The sequence below is a fragment of the Rhinopithecus roxellana genome, chromosome 7 (genome assembly GCF_007565055.1).
Source record: "Rhinopithecus roxellana isolate Shanxi Qingling chromosome 7, ASM756505v1, whole genome shotgun sequence".
NCBI lineage: Eukaryota > Metazoa > Chordata > Mammalia > Primates > Cercopithecidae > Rhinopithecus > Rhinopithecus roxellana.
The window spans coordinates 49,179,526-49,204,528 of record NC_044555.1 but is presented as its reverse complement, the minus strand read 5'-3'; the positions used below and the strand labels follow the sequence as shown (position 1 = coordinate 49,204,528).

General features: G+C 39.8%; 1 pseudogene; it reads right to left on the bottom strand.

The window, feature by feature from the left end:
• Positions 1 to 17,120: 17,120 nt before the first annotated feature.
• On the bottom strand, positions 17,121 to 24,733 carry LOC104674687 (annotated as a pseudogene).
• Positions 24,734 to 25,003: the final 270 nt, after the last annotated feature.

Sequence of the window (25,003 nt, the reverse complement as noted above, 5' to 3'; positions counted from 1 at the left end):
CCCAGTTTATGGAGAGTTTTTAGCATGAAGCAGTGTTGAATTTTATCTAAGGCCTTTTCTGCATCTATTGAGATAATCATGTGGTTTTTGTGATTGGTTCTATTTATGTGATTGATTATGTTTATTGATTTGTGTATGTTGAACCAACCTTGCATCCCAGGTATGAAGCCAACTTGATCGTGGTGGATAAGCTTTTTCATGTGCTGCATAATTCTGTTTGCCAGCATTTTATTGAGGATTTTATCGTTGATAATTCATCAGGGATATTGGCCTGAAATTTTCTTTTTTTGTTGTGTCTTTGCCAGGTCTTGATATCAGGATGATGCCGTCTTTATAAAATGTGTTAGGGAGGAGTTTCTTTATTTCTATTGCTTAGAATAGTTTCAGAAGGAATGGCACCAGCTCCTCTTTGTACCTCTGATAGATTTTGGCTGTGAATCCATCTGGTACTGAACTTTTTTTGGTTTGTAAGCTATTAATTACTGCCTCAATTTCAGAACTTGTTGTTGTTCTATTCAGGGATTCGACTTCTTCCTGGTTTAGACTTGGGAGGGTGCATGTGTCCAGGAATTTTTCCATTTCTTCTGGATTTTCTACTTTATTTGCATAGAGGTGTTTATAGCATTCTCTGATGGTAGTTTGTATTTCTGTGGGACCAATGGCAATATCACCTTTATCATTTTTTATTGTGTTTATTTGATTCTTCTCTCTTTTCTTTGTTAGTCTGGCTAGCGGTCTATCTATTTTGTTGATCTTTTCAAACAACCAGCTCCTGGATTCATTTCTTTTTTGAAGGGTTTTTTCATGTCGCTATCACCTTCAGTTCTGCTCTTGATCTTAGTTGTTTCTTGTCTTCTGTTAGCTTTTGAATTTGTTTGCCCTTGCTTCTCTAGTTCTTTTAATTGTGATGTTAGGGTGTTGATTTTAGATCTTTCCTGCTTTCTCCTGTGGGCATTTAGTGCTATAAATTTCCCTCTCAACCCTGCTTTAGCTGTTTCCCAGAGATTCTGGTACGTTGTGTTTTTGTTTTCATTGGTTTCAAAGATCTTATTTATTTTTGTCTTCATTTTGTTATTTACCCAGTAGTCATTTGGGAGGAGGTTGTTCAGTTTCCATGTAGTTGGGCGGCTTTGAGAGAGTTTTAAAATCCTGAGTTCTAGTTTGATTGCACTGTGGTCTGGGAGATTGTTTGTTATGACTTCCACTCTTTTGCATTTGCCGATGAGTTTTTTACTTCCAATTATGTGGTCAATTTTAGAATAAGTGCAATGTGGTGCTGAGAAGAATGTATATTCTGTTGGTTTGTGGTGGAGAGTTCTGTAGATGTCTATTAAGTCTGCTTGGTCCAGAGCTGAGTTCACGTCCTGAATATTTTTGTTAATTTTCTGTCTCATTGGTCTGTCTAATATTGACAGTTGGGTGTTAAAGTGTCCCACTATTATTGTGTGGGAGTCTAAGTCTCTTTTTAGGTCTCTAAGAATTTGCTTTATGAATCTGGGTGCTCCTGTATTGGGTGCATGTATATTAAGAATAGTTAGCTCTTCTTGTTGCATTGATCCCTTTACCATTATGTAATGCCCTTCTTTGTGTCCGTTGATCTTTGTTGGTTTAAAGTCTTTTTCATCAGAGACTAGGATTGCAATCCCTCATTTTTTCTTCTTTCCATTTGCTTGGCAAATATTCCTCCATCCCTTTATTTTGAGCCTGTGTGTGTCTTTGCACATGAGATGAGTCTCCTGAATACAGCTTATTGATTGATCTTGACTCTTTATCCAATTTGCCATTCTGTGTCTTTTAATTGGTGCATTTAGCTCATTTACATTTAAGGTTAATATTGTTATGTGTGAATTTGATCCTGTCATTATGATGCTAGCTGATTATTTTGCCCATTAATTGATGCAGTTTCTTCATAGTGTCGATGATCTTTACAATTCAGCATGTTTTTGCAGTGGCCAGTACTGGTTGTTCCTTTCCATTTTTAGTGCTTCCTTCAGGAGCTCTTGTAAGGCAGGCCTGGTGGATTACTAAATCTCTCAGCATTTGCTTGTCTGTAAAGGATTTTATTTCTCCTTTGCTTATGAAACTTAGTTTGGCTGGGTATGAAATTCTGGGTTGAAAATTCTTTTCTTTAAGACTGTTGAATATTGGCCCCCACTCTCTTCTGGCTTATAGGGTTTCTGCAGAGAGATCTGCTGTTAGTCTCATGGACTTCCCTTTGTGAGTACCCAACCTTTATCTCTGGCTGCCTTTAACATTTTTTCCTTCATTTAAACCTTGGTGAATCTGACAATTACGTGTCTTGGCGTTGCTCTTTTTGAGGGGTATCTTTGTGGTGTTCTCTGTATTTCCTGAATTTGAATGTTGGCCTGTCTTGCTAGGTTGGAGAAGTCCTCCTGGATAATAACCTGAAGAGTGTTTTCCAACTTGGTTCCATTCTCCCCGTCAGTTTCAGGTTCACTGATTAAATGTAGATTTGGTCTTTTCACATAGTCCCATATTTATTGGAGGCTTTTTTTTCTTTAATCTTGTCTTCATGCTTTATTTCATTAAGTTGATCTTCAACATCTGATATCCTTTTTTCTGCTTGATTGATTCAGCTCTTGATACTTGTGTATGCTTCACAAAGTTCCCATGCAGTGTTTTTCAGCTCCATCAGGCCTTTTATTTTTCTTGAAACTGGTTATTCTAGTTAGCAATTCATCTAACCTTTTCTTTTCAAGGTTCTTAGCTTCTTTGTGTTGAGTTAGAAAGTTAGCAATTCATCTAACCTTTTCTTTTCAAGGTTCTTAGCTTCTTTGTGTTGAGTTAGAAAATTCTCCTTGAACTCGGAGCTTGGAGGAGTTTGCTATTTCTCACCTTCTGAAGCTTACATCTGTCAATTCGTCAAACTCATTCTTCATCTTGTTTTGTTCCCTTGGTGATGAGGAATTGTGATCCTTTGGAGGAGAAGAGGCATTCTGATTTTTGAAATTTTCAGCATTTTTGTGCTGATTTCTCCCCATCTTTGTGGATTTATCTACCCTTGATCTTTGGTGTTGGTGACTTTCAGATGGGGTTTCTGAGTGGATGTACTTTTTGTTGATGTTGATGCTATCCCTTTCTGTTTGTTAGTTTTCCTTCACCCATTAGGCCCCTCTTCTGCAGATCTGCTGGAGCTTGCTGGAGGTCCACTCTGGGCCCTATTTGCCTGGGTATCACCAGTGGAGGCTGAAGAACAGCAAAGATTGCTGCCTGTTCCTTCCTCTGGAAGCTTTGTCTCAGAGGGTCACCCACCAGATGCCAGCCAGAGCTCTCCTGTATGAGGTGTCCATTGGCCCCTGCTGGGAGCTGTCTCTCAGTCAGGAGACATGGGGGTCAGGGACCCACTTGAGGAGGCAGTGTGACCCTTAGCAGAGCTTGAACACTGTGTTGAGAGGTCTGCTGCTCTCTTCAGGGTGTTTAAGTCTGCTGAAGCTGCACCCACAGTTGCCCCTTCCCCCAGGTGCTGTGTCCCAGGGAGATGGGAGATTTATCTATAAGCCCCTGACTGGGGCTGCTGCCTTTCTGCCAGAGATGCCCTGCCCAGAGAGGAGAAACCTAGAGAGGCAGTCTGGCTACCTAGGCTTTGCTGAACTGCAGAGGGCTGTGCCCATTTGGAACTTCCCTGGGTCTTTGTTTACACTGTGAGGGGAAGACTGCCTACTCAAGCTTCAGTAATGGTGGATTCCCCTACCCCCAACAAGCTCAAACATTCCAGGTCAACTTCAGGCTGCTGTGCTGACAGTGAGAATTTTAAGCCAGTGGATCTTAGCTTGCTGGGCTCTCTGGGGGTGGGATCGGCTGAGCTAGAACACTTGGCTCCCTGGCTTCAGCCCCCTTTCCAGGGGAGTGAACGGTTCTGTCTCCCTGGCATTCCAGGATATGAAAAAAAACTCCTGTAGCTAACTCAGTGTCTGCCCAAACAGCCACCCAGTTTTGTGCTTGAAACCCAGGGCCCTGGTGGCATAGGCACCTGAGGGAATATCCTGGTCTATGGTTTGCGAAGACCATGGGAAAAATGTAGAATCTGGGCCATAGTGCACCTTTCCTCATGTGACACTCCCTCACAGCTTCCCTTGGCTAGGGGAAAGAGTTCCTTGACCCCTTGCACTTACCAGGTAAGGCAACAACCCACCCTGCTTTGACTCACCCTCCATGGGCTGCACCCACTGTCTAACCAATCCCAATGAGATGAGCTGGGTACCTTAGTTGGAAATGCAGAAATGACCTGCCTTCTGCATTGATCTTGCTGGGAGCTGCAGACTAGAGCTGTTCCTTTTTGGCCATCTTTGAGATATTTTGATATAGGCATGCAATGCATAATAATCACATTGTGGAGAATGGGGTATCCATTCCCTCAAGCATTTATTTTTAGTGTTACAAAGAATCCAATTATATTCTTTTAGTTGTTTTAAAACATACAATTAAATTATTATAGACTATAGTCACCCTGTTGTGCTATCAAATACTACATCTTATTCATTCTATTTTTTGTGCTCATTAACCATTGCCCCCTCTTTCCCCAGACCTCCATTATGCTTCCCAGCCTTTGCAAACTTTCCTTCTACTCTCTATCTCCATGAATTCAGTTATTTTGCTTTTTACATTCCACAGATAAATGAGAACATGCAATATTTGTCTTTCTGTGCCTGGCTTATTTTACTTAACATAATGATCTCCAGTTTCATGCATGTTGTAAATGATAGAATCTCATTTTTTTATGGCTGAATAGTACTCCATTGTGTATATGTACCACATTTTCTTTATCGATTCATCTTTTGATGGACACTTAGATTGCTTCCAAATGTTGGCTCTTGGGAACAGTGCTGCAACTAATGTAGGAGTGCAGATATCTCTTCAGTATACTGATTTTCTTTCTTTCAGGTAGGTATTAGTCTGTTTTCATGCTGTTGATAAAGAGTTGAGTATTCAAGACTCTGCAATTTATAAAAGAAAGAGAGGTTTAATGGACTTACATTTCCAAGTGGCTGGGGAGGCCCCACAATCATGGCAGAAGGGAAGGAGGAGCAAGTCATGTCTTACATGGATGGCAGCAGGCAAAAAGAGAGCTTGTGCAAGGGAACTCTTCTTTAGAAAGCCATCAGATCTCATGAGACTCATTCACTATCACAAGAACAGCATGGGAAAGACTTGCCCCCATGATTCAATTAGTTTCACTGGGTCCCTCCCACAACACATGGGAATTCAAGATGAGATATAGGTGGGGACACAGCCAAACCATATAGAGGTATATGCCCAGCAGTGGGATTACTGGGTCATATGGTTGCTGTATTTTTAGTTATTTGAGGAACCTGGATGTAAGTTATTTTAACAGGGGTGAAATGATATCTCATTGTAGTTTTAATTTGCATTTTTTCTGATGATCAATGATGTTGAACAGCTTTTCCCATGTCTGTTTGTCATTTGTATGTCTTCTTTTGAGAAATGTCTATTCAAATATTTTGCCCAACTTTTGATCAGATTCTTCAATTTTTCCCTGTAGAACTGTTTGAGCTCCTCGTATATTCTGGTTATTCATGCTTTGCCAGTCAGGTAGTTTGTAAATGTTTTCTCCCATTCTTTGGGATGTCTGTTCATTTTGCTGATTGTTCTCTTTGCTGGAAAAAAAGCTTTTTAACTTGATGTGATCCCATTTGTTCATGTTTGCTTTGGTTGCCTGTGCATGTGGGATATCGCTCAAAAAGTCCTTGCCCAGACCAATGTCCTGGAGAGTTTCCCCAATGTTTTCTTGTAGTAGTTTCATAGATTGAGGTTTTAGATTTTAATCTTTAATTCATGTTGATTTGATTTTTATATATGGTGAAAGATAGTGGTCTAGTTTCATTCTTCTGCATATGGATGTCCAGTTTTTCCAGCACCATTTATTGAAGAGACTGTCTTTTCTTCATCATGTGTTCTTGAAAGCTTTGTCAAAAATGAGTCCACTGTAAATGTGTGGATTTTGTTCTGGGTTTTCTTTTCTTCTTTCTGATTAGCTCTTTCTTTTTTTTAATTAATTTATTATTATTATTATACTTTAAGTTCTAGGGTACATGTGCATAACGTGCAGGTTTGTTACATATGTCTACTTGTGCCATGTTGGTGTGCTGCACCCATCAACTCGTCAGCACCCATCAACTCGTCATTTACATCAGGTATAACTCCCAATGCAATCCCTCCCCCGTCCCCATGATAGGCCCCAGTGTGTGATGTTCCCCTTCCCAAGTCCAAGTGATCTCATTGTTCAGTTCCCACCTATGAGTGAGAACATGCAGTGCTTGGTTTTCTGTTCTTGTGATAGTTTGCTGAGAATGATGGTTTCCAGCTGCATCCATGTCCCTACAAAGGACGCAAACTTATCCTTTTTTATGGCTGCATAGTAATCCATGGTGTATATGTGCCACATTTTCTTAATCCAGTCTGTCACTGATGGACATTTGGGTTGATTCCAAGTCTTTGCTATTGTGAATAGTGCTGCAATAAACATACGTGTGCTTGTGTTTTTATAGCAGCATGATTTATAATGCTTTGGGTATATACCCAGTAATGGGATGGCTGGGTCATATGGCACATCTAGTTCTAGATCCTTGAGGAATCGCCTTACTGTTTTCCATAATGGTTGAACTAGTTTACAATCCCACCAACAGTGTAAAAGTGTACCTATTTCTCCACATCCTCTCCAGCACCTGTTGTTTCCTGACTTTTTAATGATTGCCATTGTAACTGGTGTGAGATGGTATTGGGTGCATATATATTTAGGATCGTTAGCTCTTCCTGTTGAATTGATCCCTTTACTATTATGTAATTCTTTTCTTTAAGAACGTTGAATATTGGCCCCCACTCTCTTCTGGCTTGTAGAGTTTCTGCCGAGAGATCTGCTGTTAGTCTGATGGGCTTCCCTTTGTGGGTAACTCGACCTTTCTCTCTGGCTGCCCTTAAGATTTTTTCCTTCATTTCAACTTTGGTGAATCTGGCAATTATGTGTCTTGGAGTTGCTCTTCTGGAGGAGTATCTTTGTGGCGTTCTCTGTATTTCTTGAATTTGAATGTTGGCCTGCCCTACTAGGTTGGGGAAGTTCTCCTGGATGATATCCTGAAGAGTGTTTTCCAACTTGGTTCCATTTCCCCCCTCACTTTCAGGCACCCCAATCAGACGTAGATTTGGTCTTTTTACATAATTCCATACTTCTTACAGCCTTTGTTCATTTCTTTTTCTTCTTTTTTCTTTTGGTTTCTCTTGTCACTTTATTTCATTCATTTGATCCTCAATCGCTGATGCTCTTTCTTCCAGTTGATCAAGCCGGTTACTGAAGCTTGTGCATTTGTCACGTATTTCTCGTGTCATGGTTTTCATCTCTGTCATTTCATTTATGACCTTCTGTGCATTAATTATTCTAGCTATCAATTCTTCCACTCTTTTTTCAAGATTTTTAGTTTCTTTGCGCTGGGTATGTAATTCCTCCTTTAACTCTGAGAAGGTTGATGGCCTGAAGCCTTCTTCTCTCATCTCGTCAAAGTCATTCTCCGTCCAGCTTCGATCCGTTGCTGGCGATGAGCTGCGCCCCTTTGCAGGGGGAGATGCGCTCTTATTTTTTGAATTTCCCGCTTTTCTGCCCTGCTTTTCCCCCATCTTTGTGGTTTTATCTGCCTCTGGTCTTTGATGATGGTGACGTACTGATGGGATTTTGGTATAGGTGTCCTTCCTGTTTGATAGTTTTCCTTCTGACAGTCAGGACCCTCAGCTGTAGGTCTGTTGGAGATTGCTTGAGGTCCACTCCAGACCCTGTTTTCCTGGGTGTCAGCAGCAGAGGCTGCAGAAGTTAGAATACTGCTGAACAGCAAGTGTACCTGTCTGATTCCTGCTTTGGAAGCTTCCTCTCAGGGGTGTACTCCACCGTGTGAGGTGTGGGGTGTCAGTCTGCCCCTAGTGGGGGATGTCTCCCAGTTAGGCTACTCAGAGGTCAGGGACCCACTTGAGGAGGCAGTCTGTCCGTGCTCAGATCTCAACCTCCCTGTTGGGAGATCCCCTGCTCTCTTCAAAGCTGTCAGATGGAGTCCTTTGCATCTGCAGAGGTTTCTGCTGCTGCTGTTGTTGTTGTTGTTGTTTAGCTGTGCCCTGTCTCCAGAGGTGGAGTCTACAGAGACAGGCAGGCTTCCTTGAGCTGCTGTGAGCTCCACCCAGTTCGTGCTTCCCAGTGGCTTTGTTTACCTACTTAAGCCTCAGCAATGGCAGGCACCCCTCCTCGCTGCTGCCTTGCAGTTGGATCTCAGACTGCTGTGCTAGCAATGAGGGAGGCTCCGTGGGCGTGGGACCCTCCCGGCCAGCTGTGGGATATAATCTCCTGGTGTGCCCGTTTGCTTAAAGTGCAGTATTGGGGTGGGAGTTACCCAATTTTCCAGGTTTTGTGTGTCTCAGTTCCCCTGGCTAGGGAAAGGGATTCCCTTCCCCCTTGCGCTTCCCAGGTGAGGCGATGTCAGGCCCTCCTTCAGCTCTCGCTGGTCGGGCTGCAGCAGCTGACCAGCACTGATTGTCCAGCACTCCCTAGTGAGATGACCCCAGTACCTCAGTTGAAAATGCAGAAATCACCGGTCTTCTGTGTCGCTCGCGCTGGGAGTTGGAGACTGGAGCTGTTCCTATTCTGCCATCTTGCTCCGCCCCTGTTCTGGGTTTTCTATTCTGTTCCACTGGTCTATGTGTCTGTTTTTATGTCAACACCATGCCATTTTGATGACTATAGCTCTGTAGTATAATTTAAAGTCAGGTAATGTGACTTCTCTAGTTTTTTTATTTTAGCTTACATTAGCATTGTGTATTCTCGGTCTTTTGTGGTTCTTTATAAATTATAGGATTGTTTCTTATATTTCTGTGAAGAATGTTGTTGGTATTTTGATAGGGATTACATGGTATTTGTAGATTGCTTTCGTGGCATGGATATCTTAACAATATTGATTCTTCCAGTCCATGAACATAAAATATCTTTTCATTTTTTTGTGACCTCTTCAATATCTTTCATCAGTGGTTTATCGTTTCTGTTATAGAGATCTGTCTCTTCTTTGGTTAATTCCTAGGTATTTCATTTTATTTGTGGCTATTGTAAATGAGATTACTTTTTACTTTTTTGTTTTGTTCACTGTTTGCATATAGAAATGCTACTGATTTCTGTATTTTGATTTTGCATCCTGTCACTATACTGAATTCGTTTATGAGTTCTAGAAGATTTTTAGTGGAGTGTTTAGGTTTTTCCAAATATCAGATCATATATTCTGCAGACAAGTATAATTTGATTTCTTCCTTTCCAACTGGGATGCCCTTTATTTATTTCTCTTGTCTGATTGCTCTAGTGAGGAATTCCACTACTATGTTGAATAACAGTGGTGAAAATGGGCATCCTTGTGTTTCAGATCTTAGAGGAAAGACTTTCAGTTTTTCCCCATTCATTATGACACCAGCTGTGGGTCTGTCATGTAGGGCTTTTATTATGTTGGCATATGCTCCTTCTATTCCCAAAGTTTTGAAGGATTTTATCTTGAAGGATGTTGAGTTTTATCAAATACTTTTTTTCAGCTTCAATCGCAATGATCATATGGTTTATCTTCTTCATTCTGTTAATAAGATGTATCATGGTAATTGATTTGCCTATGTTGAAACAATCTTGTATTCCAGGGGTAAATCCCACTTTGTCATGGTGAATGATTTTTTTAAATTTGTGTTGAATTTGGTTTGCTAGTTTTTTTTTTTTTTTTTAATTATACTTTAAGTTCTAGGGTACATGTGCATAACGTGCAGGTTTGTTACATATGTATACTTGTGCCATGTTGGTGTGCTGCATCCATCAACTCATCAGCACCCATCAATTCATCATTTATATCAGGTATAACTCCCAATGCAATCCCTCCCCCCTCCCCCCTCCCCATGATAGGCCCCGGTGTGTGATGTTCCCCTTCCCGAGTCCAAGTGATCTCATTGTTCAGTTCCCACCTATGAGTGAGAACATGCGGTGTTTGGTTTTCTGTTCTTGTGATAGTTTGCTAAGAATGATGGTTTCCAGCTGCATCCATGTCCCTACAAAGGACACAAACTCATCCTTTTTAATGGCTGCATAGTATTCCATGGTGTATATGTGCCACATTTTCTTAATCCAGTCTGTCACTGATGGACATTTGGGTTGATTCCAAGTCTTTGCTATTGTGAATAGTGCTGCGATAAACATACGTGTGCATGTGTCTTTATAGCAGCATGATTTATAATCCTTTGGGTATATACCCAGTAGTGGGATGGCTGGGTCATATGGTACATCTAGTTCTAGATCCTTGAGGAATTGCCATACTGTTTTCCATAATGGTTGAACTAGTTTACAATCCCACCAACAGTGTAAAAGTGTTCCTATTTCTCCACATCCTCTCCAGCACCTGTTGTTTCCTGACTTCTTAATGATTGCCATTGTAACTGGTGTGAGATGGTATCTCATAGTGGTTTTGATTTGCATTTCTCTGATGGCCAGTGATGATGAGCATTTTTTCATGTGTCTGTTGGCTGTATGAATGTCTTCTTTTGAGAAATGTCTGTTCATATCCTTTGCCCACTTTTTGATGGGGTTCTTTGTTTTTTTCTTGTAAATTTGTTTGAGTTCTTTGTAGGTTCTGGATATTAGCTCTTTGTCAGATGAGTAGATTGCAAAAATTTTCGCCCATTCTGTAGGTTGCCTGTTCACTCTGATGGTAGCATTGCCAAGACAATCCTAAGTCAAAAGGACAAAGCTGGAGGCGTCACGCTACCTGACTTCAAACTATACTACAAGGCTACAGTAACCAAAACATCATGGTACTGCTACCAAGACAGAGATATAGACCAATGGAACAGAACAGAGTCCTCAGAAATAATACCACACATCTACAGCCATCTGATCTTTGACAAACCTGAGAGAAACAAGAAATGGGGAAAGGATTCCCTATTTAATAAATGGTGCTGGGAAAATTGGCTAGCCATAAGTAGAAAGCTGAAACTGGATCCTTTCCTTACTCCTTATATGAAGATTAATTCAAGATGGATTAGAGACTTAAATGTTAGACCTAATACCATAAAAACCCTAGAAGAAAACCTAGGTAGTAGTACCATTCAGGACATAGGCATGGGCAAGGACTTCATGTCTAAAACACCAAAAGCAACGGCAGCAAAAGCCAAAATTGACAAATGGGATCTAATTAAACTAAAGAGCTTCTGCACAGCAAAAGAAACTACCGTCAGAGTGATCAGGCAACCTACAGAATGGGTTTGCTAGTATTTTATTGAGAATTTTTGCATCAATATTCATCAGAAATGTTGGCCTGTAGTATTTTTTTTTTTTTTTTTTTTTATGTGTCTTTGTTAGGTTTTGGTATCAGGGTAATAGTCACCTCATAGAATGAGTTTGGAGGTATTCCCTCCTCCTCTAGTTTTGGAATAGTTTTAGGAGGGTTGTTATTAGTTCTTCTTTAAATGTTTGATAGAATTTAGCAGTGACGCCATCACATCCTGGAATTTTTTTTACTGGGAGACCTTTTATTATGGTTTCGATCTCATTACTTGTTATTGGTGTGTTCAGGTTTTGGATTTCTTCCTGGCTCAATATTCATAGGTTGTATGTGTCTAGGAATTTGTCCATTTCTTCTAGATTTTCAAATTTATTGCCATACAGGTGCTCATAATAATCACAAATGATCCTTTGAATTTCTGCAGAATCAGTTGTAATGCCTCCTTTTTCATTTCTGATTTTATTTATTTGAGTCTTCTCTCTCTCTTTCTTATTCTGGCTAAAGATTTGTCAATTATGTTTAACTTATGATTGTTTGCATTGTTTTCTTCATTTTAATTTTCTTTATTTCTGCTCTGATCTTTATTATTTCTTTTCTCCTACTAATTTTGGGTTTGGTTTGCTTTTACTTTTCTAGTTCTTTAGGATGCATCATTAGATTGTTTAATTTTTCTTCTTTTTTGATGTAAGCACTTATAGCTATAAACTTTCCTCTTTACTTCTTTTGCTGTATCCCACAGCTTTTGTTATGTTGTGTTTCTGTTATTCATTTCAAGAAGTTTTTCATTTATCTTCTTAATTTCTTTATCAACCCACTGGTCATTCAGGAGTATATTGTTTAATTTCCATGTATTTGTATAGTTTCCAAATTTCCTCTTTTTATTGATTTCTAGTTTTTTTTTATTGTGGTTACAGAAGACACTTGATATAATTTCAATTTTTTGAATGTTTTAAGACTAGTTTTGTGACTTAACGTATGGTTGTTCTTTGGGAATGATCCATATGCTGAGGAAAAGAATGTGTATTTTGCAGCTATTGGATGAAATGTTCTGTAAATACCTATTAGATCCATTTGGTGTGTAATGCAGTTTAAATCTGATGTTTCTTTTTTGATTTTCTGTCTGGAAGATCTGTTCAGTGTTGAAAATGGAGTATTTAATTCTCTAGCTAATATTGTTTTAGGGCCTATCTTTATTTCTAGTAATATCTGTTTTATATATCTGGGTGCTTCAATGTTAGGTGCATATATATTCAAAATTGTTATATTCTCTTGCTGAATTGACTCCTTTATCATTATATAGTGTCTTTGTCTCTTCTTATAGTTTTTGTCTTTGCATCTATTTTGTTTTATATAAGTATAGCTACTCCTGCTGATTTTTGGTTTCCACTGGCATGGAATATCTTTTTTCATCCCTTTATTTTCAGTCTATGTGTGTCTCTATAGGTGAAGTGTGCTTCTTGTAGGGAACAGGTCAATGGGTCTTTTTCTTTGTTTTAAATCCGTTCAGTCAGTCTATGTCTTTTTATTGGAGAGTTTGGTCCATTTACATTCAATGTAATTATTGATAAGTAAGGACTTACTTCTGCAGTTTTGTTATGTGTTTTCTTCTTGTTTTGCGTTTTTTTTCTTCTTTCTTTTCTCTCTTCTCTTTTGAAGATGTTTTTTCTCTGGTGATATGATTTAGTTTCTTGCTTTTTCTTTTTTTTTGTGTATCTGTTGTATGTTTGTTTTAGTTTGAGGTTACCATAAGGCTTGTACATACTGTCTTATAACTCATTATTTTAAGCCGATAACAATTTAAAACTGTTTGCATAAAGAAACAAACAAGCAGAAAGAATACTATTAAAAACTCTCCACCTCAACTTTGTCCCGTTTTAAATTTTTGTTATTTCTATTTATATCTTATTGGACTATTTCTTAAAAAGTTGTTGTAGTTACTATTTTTGATTGGCTTATCATTTAGTCTTTCTACTGAGGATAAGGGTAGTTTATACTGCATTGTTACAGTGCTATAACACTCTGTGTTTTTCTATGTACTTACTACTCTCTGTGATTTTTGTAACTTCAGGTGATTACTTATTGCTCATTAACATCCTTTTCTTTGTGATTGAAGTACTCCCTTTAGCATATTTTGCGTGATAGGTCTGGTATTGATGAAATCTCTCAGCTTTTGATAGGGAAAATCTTTATTTATCTTTCATGTTTGAAGGCTACTTTTGCTGGATATTATTCTAGGTAAACTTTTTTTTCTTCAGTACTTGAAATATGTCATGCCACTCTCTCTTGGCCTGTAAGATTTCCACTGAAAAGTCTGCAGTCAGACATATTGGAGCTCCATTGTATGTTGTTTCTTTTCTTTTGATTTTAAGCTCCTTTCTTTATCCTTGATCTTTGGGAATTCAATTATTAAATGCCTTGATGTAGTCTTCTTTGGGTTAAATTTGTTTGGTGTTCTATAACCTTCTTGGACTTGGATGTTGATATCTTTCTGTAGGTTTGGAAAGTTTTCTGTTATTATCCCTTTGAATAACTTTTTACCCCTATTGCTTTTCCCACCTTCTTTTTAAGGCCAATAACTCTGAGATTAGCCCATTTGAGGCTATTTTCTAGATCCTGTAGGTGTGCTTATTCTTTTTTCTTCTGTCTCCAGTGACTGTGTGTTTTCAAGTAGCTTCTCTTTGAGCTCACCAATTCTTTCTTATGCTTGATCAATTCTTCTAATAAAGGACTATGATGCATTCTTCAGTATGTCTGTTGCATTTTTCAGCTTCAGAATTTCTGCTTGATTCTTTTTTTACTATTTCAATATCTTTGTTAAATTTATCTGATAGAATTCTGAATTCCTTCTCTGTGTTACGTTGACTTTCTTTGAGTTTCCTGAAACAGCTATTTTGAATTATCTCTCTAAAAGGTCACATATCTGTTTCTCCAGGACTCTGTTTCTCCCTGGTGCCTTATTTGTTCATTTGATGAGGTCATTGTTTCCTCGATTTTCTTCATACTTACAAATTTCATCTGGTCTGGGCATTGAAGAGTTAGGTATTTATTGTAGTCTTTACATTCTGGGCTTGTTTGTACCCATCCTTCTTGGGAAGGCTTTCCATATATATATATATGTATATATGTAATTTTTTAAAATCTATTTTTTTATTTTTTTTGAGACGGAGTTTGGCCGTTGTTGCCCAGGCTGGAGTGAAATGGCATGATCTCAGCTCCCTGCAGCCTCCACCTCCTGGGTTCAAGCGATTCTCCTGCCTCAGCCTCCTGAGTTGCTGGGATTACAGGCATGCGCCACCACACCTGGCTAATTTTGTATTTTTGGTAGAGACAGGGTTTCTCCCTGTTGGTCAGGCTGGTCTCGAGCTCCCGACCTCAGGTAATCCACCTGCCTCAGCCTCCCAAAGTACTGGGATTACAGGTGTGAGCCACTGCACCCGGCCTGGCTTTCCAGATATTTTTAAGGACTTGGGTGTTGTGATCTAACCTCTGTCTATTTTAGGGGACACTCCACGTCCAGTAACACCATGATTCTTGGAGACTTGTAGAGGTACCACCTTGATGGTCTTGGACAAAATCTGTGAGAATTCTCTGGATTATTGGGCAGAGACTCTTGGCCTCTTCCCTTACTTTCTCTCAAGCAAATGGATTCTCTCTCTCTCTCTCTCTTTCTCTCTCTCTGTTCTGAGCCACCTGAAGCTGGGAGTGGAATGACACAAGGACTCCTATGTCCACCATCACTGTGACTGCACTGGATCAGCCCTGGAGCTAGCATAGCATTGGGTCTTGACCAAGGCCTGCTGTAACCACTCCCTGGCTACCACCTATGTTCACTCAAGCCTGGAGATCTACAGTCACCAGTTGACAAAGCCAGGCAGGCCTGTGTTTTTTCCTTCAGAGCAGTGAGGTCTATGAGGTTCCAGGCAGGTGCAGAGGTGTCATCCAGGAGCCAGGAACTAGATTTAAAAACCTTAGAGGTCTGCCTGATGTTCTGTTGTACTGTGACTGAGCTGGCACTCAAACCACTAGACACAGTTTTCCCCACTCTTCCTTCCCCTTTCCATAGACAAAGGATCCTCACCTGATGGCCAGTGACACCACAGGCCCATGGGGAGTACTGCCAGACTACCGTTAATATTCCCTTAAGGCCCAAGTACTCTTCAGTCAGCTTGTGATGAATGCTGCCTGGCCTGGGACTCACTCTTTAGGTCAGTGAGCTCTCCTCTGTCCCAGGGCAAGTCCAGAAATGCTGTCCAAGAGTCAAATCATGAAACTGGGGACTCAGGAGCCCACTTGGTGCTCTACCTCTTGTGGTCATGCTGGTACCTGAGGTGCAAAACAAAGTCCCTTTTATTTTTCTGTCTGCTTTTCTCAAGTAGGGGTTCTGTCCCATAGCCACCACAGCTGGTAATGTGCTAGTCTCACCTGGAACCAGCAAATCTCAGAGGCTCACCCAGGACCCTTGATGTAGTACATGGGTATCACTTCTGGTTATTCATGGCCCAAGGTCTCTTCAATTAGCAGGTGATGAATGCTGCTGGGGTTGGGTCCTTCCCTTCAAGGTAGCAGGTTCCATCTGGCCCAGGGTGTGTGTAGTATTGTCATTCAGGAGCTACAGCCTGCAAATGGGGCCTCAGTACTCTGGCCAGTGCCCTATCCTGCTGTGGTTGAGCTGGTATCCAAGATGCAAGACAAAGTCCTCCTCGCTCTTCCCTCCCCTCTCCTCAGGTGGAAAGAAGGGATCTCTTTTGGAGCTGTGATATGTGCAGCCTGTGGTTAGGAGAGGGGTGATGCCGATACTCTCTCAGCCACTCTGGCTTGTGTCTCAGTAGGTCACCTGCCCCCTAGTTCACTGTCTCTGGGCTCAATTCAGTACTAGGACTCACATAGGGGTTGCAGTTCTTGCAGCCTACACTGCCTTTTGAGTTTATTTAGAGCCCCGAGCACTGTAGCCCTCAGTGGCAAGGCTTGCAGAACTCAAGTTTCAACTGCAGTGATTGGCGATTTGTCTCTGGCTAGGGCCGGTTTAAATGCAGTCCATTGGCCAGTGTCAGCTGAATTTGGTCCAGATTTTCTTTTGCTACAACAGGACAGCACTGTGTTCAATGTTCCACAGTTACTGGGCTCTCCCTCTCCCAGCACACTGAAAGGCTCTCTGCACCCTGCCGCCATTGCTGGGGGTTAGCAGTGGGAAAGGGATGACTTTGGTGATTCAGCACTGTGTTTTCTACACTTCAGTGCCTCTTTCAATGATAGGAAGTTGAAACCAGACACTATGAGTACTCACCTGATTTTTGGTTCTTATGAAGGTGCTCTGTGTATGTGTGTGTGTGTTTGTGTGTATGTAGATAGTTGTTAAATTGGTGTCCTTTTAGGGGGGGACGGTTGGTGGAGCCTTCTCTCCTGCCATCTTGCTTCACCTGGCTCCATATTGTATTTATTTAAATAAACATTAAACAAACTTCCCCAAATGCTGACATTCATATCACTAAACATAAGTATTTTAAATCCCAACTTCACTGTGGTCTATTGAGGACACTGATTCCTTAGACAACATTAACAATCATTTTTTTCTTAATTTTTTTTTTGTAGAGATAGGGCCTTGCTATGTTTCCCAGGCTGGTCTTGAACATCTAGCCCCAAGCAATCGCCTGCCTCAGCCTCCCCAAAATACTGGGATTACAGGTACAAGCCACCATGCCTGGCCAACAAGCATATTTTTAAGAATATATTTTCGTCTATAGGTCAGATAAAGCTTTATTAAATGGTAAACATTTTTAACAGTGGAGAAATAAGTTTCAAAAGCAAAAATATTCAGAAGGTCTGCTGTTCAAATAATATTTTTTTCAAAACCCTGTGGAAGAGTATGATAAAATTCATTGAACTGAAAATCCAGTTGCATTCTTATCAACATAAATAACTGGATACAGTGTCCCTTGATACTTGATGTTGGACAATGCATATTTTTCCATTCAAGTGTATATTCTATATGGTCATATGTAATACCCCCGCATGTCCCTTCTGTGGAAGGCTGTTTGCTAGCAGCCTATTTTTCTCTTTATTATTGTGGTACAGGGCTCCTTATTTCCCATCACCAGACTGTGTATGTCTTGGCCAAGAGGTCTCCGATTCAAGTTTACTATATATTTTTTTTTTTTACAATTTTTTATTGTATTTTTTTTTTTTTCCAAGGTTTTTGAGAACAGGTGGTGTTTGGTTACATTCGTAAATTCCGTAGTGGTGATTTGTGAGATTTTGGTGCACCCATCACCCGAGCAGTATAGACTGTACCCAATTTGTAGCCTTTTATCCCCCACCTACCTCTGACTCTTTCCCCTGAGTCCCCAAAGTCCATTACATCATTCTTTTGCCTTTGCATTCTCATAGCTTAGCTCCCACTTATAATGACAACATACGATATCTAGTTTTCCATTCCTGAGTTACTTCACTTAGAATAATGGTCTCTAATTCTAATCAGGTTGCTGTGAATGCCATTATTTCATTCTTTTTTTTTTTTTAATCACCGAATAGTATTCCATGGTATATATACACAACAATTTATTTATCCATTCATTGATTGACGGGCATTTGGGCTTGTTTCATGTTTTTGCTACTGCAAATTGTGCTGCTATAAACATGTGTGTGCAAGTATCTTTTTTTGTGTAATGACTTCCTTTCCTTGGGTAGATACTTAGTAGTGGGATTGCTGGATTGAATGGTAATTCTACTTTTAGTTCTTTAAGAAATCTCCACACTGTTTTCCACAGTGGCTGTAGTAGTTTACATTCCCACCAGCAGTGTAAAAGTGTTCCCTTTTCACCACATCCCTGCCAACATCTATTAGTTTTTGTTTATGGTCATTCTTGCAGGAGTAAGGTGGTATAGCATTGTGGTTTGGATTTGCATTTCCCTGATCATTAGTGATGTTGAACATTTTTTTTCATTTGTTTTTTGGCCATTTGTATACCTTTTGAGAATTGTCTATTCACATCCATTTTTTGATGAGATTGTTTATTTCCTTCTTGCTAATTTGTCTGAGTTCCTTTTAGATTCTGGATATTAGTCCTTTGTTGAATGTAGAGATTGTGAAGATTTTCTCCTACTCCCTGAGTTGTCTGTTTACTTTGCTGATTGTTTATTTTGCTGTGTAAAAACTTTTTATTTTAATTAGGTCCCACCTATTTATCATTGTTTTTGTTGCACTTGCTTTGGGTTCTTCGTCATGAAGTCCTTGCATAAGCCAATGTTTAGAAGGGTTTGTCTAATGTTTTATAGTTTTTATGGTTTTGGGTCTTAGATTTAAGTCCTTAATCCATTTTGAACTCAAAAATTTTGTATAAGGTGAGAGATGAGGATCTAGTTTTATTCTTCTACATGTGGCTTGCCAATTATCCCAGCATGATTTGTTGAATAGAGTGTCCTTTCCCCACTTTGTGTTTTTGTTTGCTTTGTTGAAGATCAGTTGTCTGTAAGTATTTGGGTTTATTGCTGGGTTCTCTATTCTGTTCCATTGGTCTATGTTGAAGGGGTGGCCTGCCCCTCCACACCTGTGGGTGTTTCTCATTAGGTGGAACGAGAGACTTGAGAAAAGAAATGAGACACAGGGACAAAGTATAGAGAAAGAAAAAGTGGGCCCAGGGGACCGGTGCTCACCTTACAGAGGACCCATGCTGGCACCGGTCTCTGAGTTCCCTCAGTATTTATTGATAATTATCTTTACCATCTTAAAGATAAGGTAGTGGCAGGACAATAGGATCATTTTAGGGAGAAAATTAGCAGTAAGACATATGGATAAAGATCTCTGTGACATGAATAAGTTCAAAGGAAAATGCTGTGCCTTGATATGCATATGCAAACATCTCCATAAACCTTTTAGCAGCATTGCCAGCAAGTCTGCCAGCAAGTCCCACCTTATGCCGTAAGGCGGTTTTCTCCTATCTCAATAAACAGAGCATACAATTGGGTTTTACACCGAGATGTTCCATTGCCCAGGGACAGGGAGGATTTTTAACCAGCAAGCTGCCTTCAGGCACTTATTTAACAAAGCACATCCTGCACAGCCCAAAATCCATTAAGCCTTGAGTCACCACAGCACATGTCTCCTGCAAGGACAAGGTCGGGGGTAGGGTCACAGATTAACAGCATCTCAAATACAGAACAAAATGGAGTCTCTTATGTCTACTTCTTTCTACAGTAACAGGCTGATCTCTCTTTCTTTTCCCCACACTATGTGCCTATTTTTATAACAGTACCAAGCTGTTTTGGTGACTATGGCTTTATAGTATATTTTGAAATCAGGTAGTGTGATGCCTCCAGATTTGTTCTTTTTGCTCAGTCTTGCTTTCACTATGTGAGCTCTTTTTTGGTTCCATATGAATTTTAGAATAGTTTTTTTTTTTTTTTATATAATTCTGTGAAGAATGAGGGTGGTATTTTGATGGGGATTGCACTGAATTTGTAGATTGCTTTTGTCAGTATGGTCATTTTCACAATACTGATTCTACCCATTCATGAGCATGGAGTGTGTTTCCATTTGTTCGGTTGTCTGTGATTTCTTTCAGCATTGTTTTGTAGTTTTCCTTGTAGAGGTCTTTTGACTCCTTTGTTAGGTGTATTCCTAAGTATTTTATTTTTTTTTGCAGCTATTGTAAAAGGGGTTGAGTTCTTGATTTCATTTACAGGTCAGTCGCCATTGGTGTATAGCAGAGCTACTGATGTGTGTACATTAATTTTGTATCCTGAAACTTTGCTGAAATCATTTATCAGTTCTAGGAGTTTTTGGAGGAGTCTTTAGGGTTTTCTGGGTATACAAACATATCATCAGCAAAGAGCAACAGTTTGGCTTCCTTTTTACAAATTTGGATGCCCTTTATTTCTTTCTCTTGTCTGATTGCTCTGGCTAGGACTTCCAGAACTGTGTTGAATAGAAGTGGTGAGAGTGAGTATCCTCCTCTTGTTTCACTTTTCAGAGGGAATACTTTCAACTTTTCCTCATTCAGTGTGATGTTGGCTCTGGGTTTGTCATAGATGACTTTTATGACATTAACGTATTTCCCTTCTATGCTGATTTTGCTGAGTGTTTTAAGCAATGCTGGATTTTGTCAAATGCATTTTCTGCATCTATTGAGATGATCATGTGAATTTAAAAAATTCTGTTCATGTGGTGTATCACATTTGCTTACTTGTGTATGTGAAACCATCCCTACATCCCTGGTATGAAACCCATTTGATCATGGTGGATTATCTTTTTGAAATGCTGTTGGATTCAGTTAGCTATTATTTTGTTAAGGATTTTTGCATCTATATTCATCAGCAACATTGGTCTGTGGTTTTCTTTTTTTGTTATGTCCTTTCCTGGTTTTGGTGTTAGAAGGATGCTGGTTTCATAGAATAATTTAGGGAGGATTCTTTCTCTATCTTGTGAAATAGTGTCAATAGGATCGTTACCAATTCTTCTTTGAATGTCTGATAGAATTCAGCTGTGAATCTGGTCCTGGACTTTTTTTGTTGGCAATTGTTTTGTTATCATTTCAATCTCACTGCTTGCTATTGGTCTGTTCAGGGTTTCTACTTTTTTCTGGTTTAAGCTAGGAGGATTGTATATTTCCAGAAATTTATCCATCTCCTCTAGGTTTTATAGTTTATGTGCATAAAGTTGTTCATAGTAGTCTTCATGGCGTTTTGTATTTCTGTGGTGTCAGTTGCAGTATCTCCCACTTTGCTTCTAATTGAGCTTATTTGGTTCTTCTCTCTTCTTTTCTTGATTAATCTTGCTAATGATCTATTATTATTTTTGTTTTCAAAGAACCACCTTTTCGTTTCACTTATCCTTTGTATTTTTTTTTTTGTTTGTTTGTTTCAATTTAGTTCTTCTCTGATCTAGGCTTTTCCTTTTCTTCTGCTGGACTTGGATTTGGTTGGTTCTTGTTTCTTTAGCCTTGAGGTGTGACCTTAGATTGTCTTTTGTGCTCTTTCAGACTTCTTGATGTAGGCCTTTAAGGTTATGAACTTTCCTCTTAGCGCCACCTTTGCTGTATTTTATAGATTTTGATAGATTGTGTCACTATTAAGATCATTCAGGGGCAGATTATTTAATTTCCATGTATTTTCATGGTTTTGAGGGTTCCTTTTGGAGTTAATTTCCTATTTTATTCCACTGTGGTCAGAGAGGGTAAGTGATATAATTTCAGTTTTCTTAAATTCATTGAGACTTATTTTGTGGCCTATTATATGGTCTATTTTGGAGAATATTCCATGCAGTGATGAATAGAATGTATATTTTGTGTTTTTTGGTTGAACGTTTGGTACATATCTGTTAAGTCCATTTATTCTAAGGTGTGGTTTAAATCCATCGTTTCCTTGGTGACTTTCTGTCTTGATGATCTGTCGAGTGCTGTCAGTGGAGTATTGAAGTCTCCCACTATTACTGTGTTGTTGTCTCTCTCATTTCTTAGGTGTAGTAGTAATTATTTTATAAATTTGGGAGGTCCAGTGTTAGGTGCATGTATATGTAGGACTGTGATAGTTTCCTGTTGGACGAGGCCTTTTATCATTATATAATGACCCTCTTTGTCTTTTTTAAATGGTATTGTTTTAAAGTTTGTTTTGTGTGATATAAGAATAGCTACTCCTGCTTGCTTTTGGTGTCCTTTTGTGTGGAATGTCTTTTTCTACTCCTTTACCTTAAGTTTATGTGATTCCTTATGTGTTAGGTGAGTCTCTTGAAGGCAGCAGATACTTGATTTGTGGATTCTTATCCATTCTGCCATCCTGTATCTTTTAAGTGGAGCATTTAAGCCATTTACATTCAATGTTAGCATTGAGATGTGAGGTACTATTCTATTCATCATGCTATTTTGTTGCCTGAATACCTGTTTTTTTTTTCTTCAGAGTTTATTGTTTGTTATTTTATAGGTCCTGTGAGATTTATGCCTTAAGGAGGTTCTGTTTTGATGTATATTTCGAGAATCTGTTTCAAGATTTAGAGCTCCTTTTACCAGTTCTTGTAGTGTTGGCTTGGTAGTGGTGTATTCTCTCACAATTTGTTTGTCTAAAACAGACTGTATCTTTCCTTCATTTATGAAGTTTAGTTTTACTGGATGTGAAATTCTTGGCTGATAATTGTTTTGTCTAAGGAGGCTGAAGATAGGGCCCCAATCCCTTCTAGCTTGTAGTGTTTCTGCTGAGAAATCTGCTGTTAATCTTATGGGTTTTCCTTTATAGGTTACCTTGTTCTTTTGCCTCACAGCTCTTAATATTCCTTCTTCCATCTTGACTTTAGATAACCTGATGACTATGTGCCTAAGTGATGATCTTTTTGTGATGAATTTCCCAGATGTTATTTGAGCTTCTTGTATTTGGATGTCTAGATATTTAGCAAGGCTGGGGAAGTTTTCCTTGATTATTCCCCTCAAATATGTTTCCCCAACTTTTAGATTTCTCTTCTTTCTCTGGAATGCCAATTATTCTTAGGTTTGGTCGTTTAACATATCCCAAACTTCTTGGAGGCTTTATTCACTGTTTTTTAAATTCCTTTTTCTTTGTCTTTGTTTGAGCTCTGAAGTTCTTTCTTCTGTTTGTTTGATTCTATTGGTGAGACTTTCCAGTGCATTTTACATTTCTATAAGTGTGCCCTTGCTTTCCAGAAATTGTGATTGCTTTTATTTACTCTATCTATTTCACTGAAGATTTCTCCCCTCATATCTTGTATCAGTTTTTTGATTTCATTAAATTGAACTTCACCTTTCTCTGGTGCTTCCTTGATTAGCTTAATAATCAATCTTTTGAATTCTTTTTCTGGCAAATCAGGGATTTCTCCTCGGTTTGGATCCATTGCTGGTGAGCTAGTGTGATTTTTTTGAGTGTGATAAAGAACCTTGCTTTGTCATATTACCAGAATTGTTTTTCTGGTTCCTTCTCATTTGGGTAGCCTATGTTAGAAGGAAGATCTGGAGCTCAAGGCTGCTGTTAAGATTCTTTTGTCCCATGGGGTGTCCTTTGATGTTGTATTCTCCCCCTTTTCCTAGGGATGTGGCTTCTTATGCACTGAACTGTAGTTATTGTTATTTCTCTTTTGGGTCTAGCCACCCAATGTGGTTACTAGGTTCTGGGGTGGTACTGGGGGTTGTCTGTCACAGCACAGAGTCTTGTGATGTGAACCATCTTCCAGTCTCTCAGTCATGGATAGAAGCACCTGCTCTGGTGGAGGTGGCAGAGGAGTGAAATGGACTCTGTGAGGGTCCTTAGTTGTATTATTGTTGCTTATTGCACGAGTTTTGTGCTGGTTGGCCTCCTGCCAGGAGGTAGCACTTTCAAGAGAGCATCAGTTGTGGTAGTATAGGGAGGATCATGCAGTGGGTGGGGCCCTAGAACTCCCAAGAGAATAAGACTTTTGTCTTCAGCTAATAGGGTGGGTAGAGAAAGACCATCAGGTGGGGGCATGGTTAGGCATGTCTGAGCTCAGATTCTCCTTGGGTGGGGCTTGTTGCAGCTGCTGTAGGGGATGGGGTATTGTTCCCAGGTCAATGGAGTTATGTTCCCGGGAGGATTATGATCACCTCTGCTGTGTCATGCAGGTCACCAGGGAAGTGGAAGAAAGCTGGCAGTTACTAGCCTCACTCAGCTTTTGTGCAATCCGCGTTCTGTCTAAGACACTTTGCATTTGGTTAGAATTGTTATGAAGTTCAGCTGGAGGTTTCCTTCTCCTTGTATTTTTCCAGTTTCTCTGGTAGCCCTCCCCAAGGACTCCTGTGAGACAAAGTCAGACATGCCTTCTCTGGGGACTGAAAGAGCTCACAGTAGTCTTCTCCCTGCTTCCTCTACTCCTGTATTTCACTTGGCTCTCTAAATGATCTCAGCTCCAGGTAAGGTCAAATCCTTCTCCTGTGATCTGGACCTTAAGGTTCCTCAGTGAGGGTGTGTGATTGGGGGAGGATGATCCCCCTTTCCCACTTTCCCACTTTGGGCACTCACAGTATTTCAGCTGTCTCCCAGGTCCTGCAGGAGCAATCCACTCCCTTCAAGGGGTCTGCGGATTCTCTCAGCTTTCCTGCAGTAGCTCTTGAAGCAAAAGCTCATGATGTGAGTCTCTACATGCTGTTCTGTCGGTCTGAATAGGAGCTGCGATTTAGTTCTGTCTGTTATCCGCCATTTTTTTCTCCTCTGATTCAAGTTAACTTTCTGAGCAACACCAGTATCCCAGATTCCTGTGAAGTGGATCTTGAATTCATAGCAGCTTTTGTTTTGATGTAAAAGTGCACTGGCTAAACAATCTCATATTCCATATATTCTTCTGTCATTTTTACAATGACAACATCTGTTCCCATATGTCATATGTCCAGCTGCATAACTGGCATGACCTTCAGAAGGATGTGGCTGGTCCCACTGTCTCTGCAGCACTGCAGACAGCACAACACTGAGGTGGCCATCACACAGAGACCACTGACTCTGCAGTCCTTGATCTTTTATCTGTCTCTATAGATTTGCCTTTTCCAGAATGTCATGTAGGTGGAACCATATAGTATGTAGCCTTCTCAAATTGGCTCCTTTCATTTAGCAATATGCTTTTAAGGGTTCCTTTTGCTTTTGTTGGCATTTGGTGGCAGAAACAGGCCAAGGATACACCTGATGAGAGACTCAGGGTTTTCTCCCTCTTGAAATTTCCTCCAGGCATTCTTTTTGGAAGACATTTGAATAAT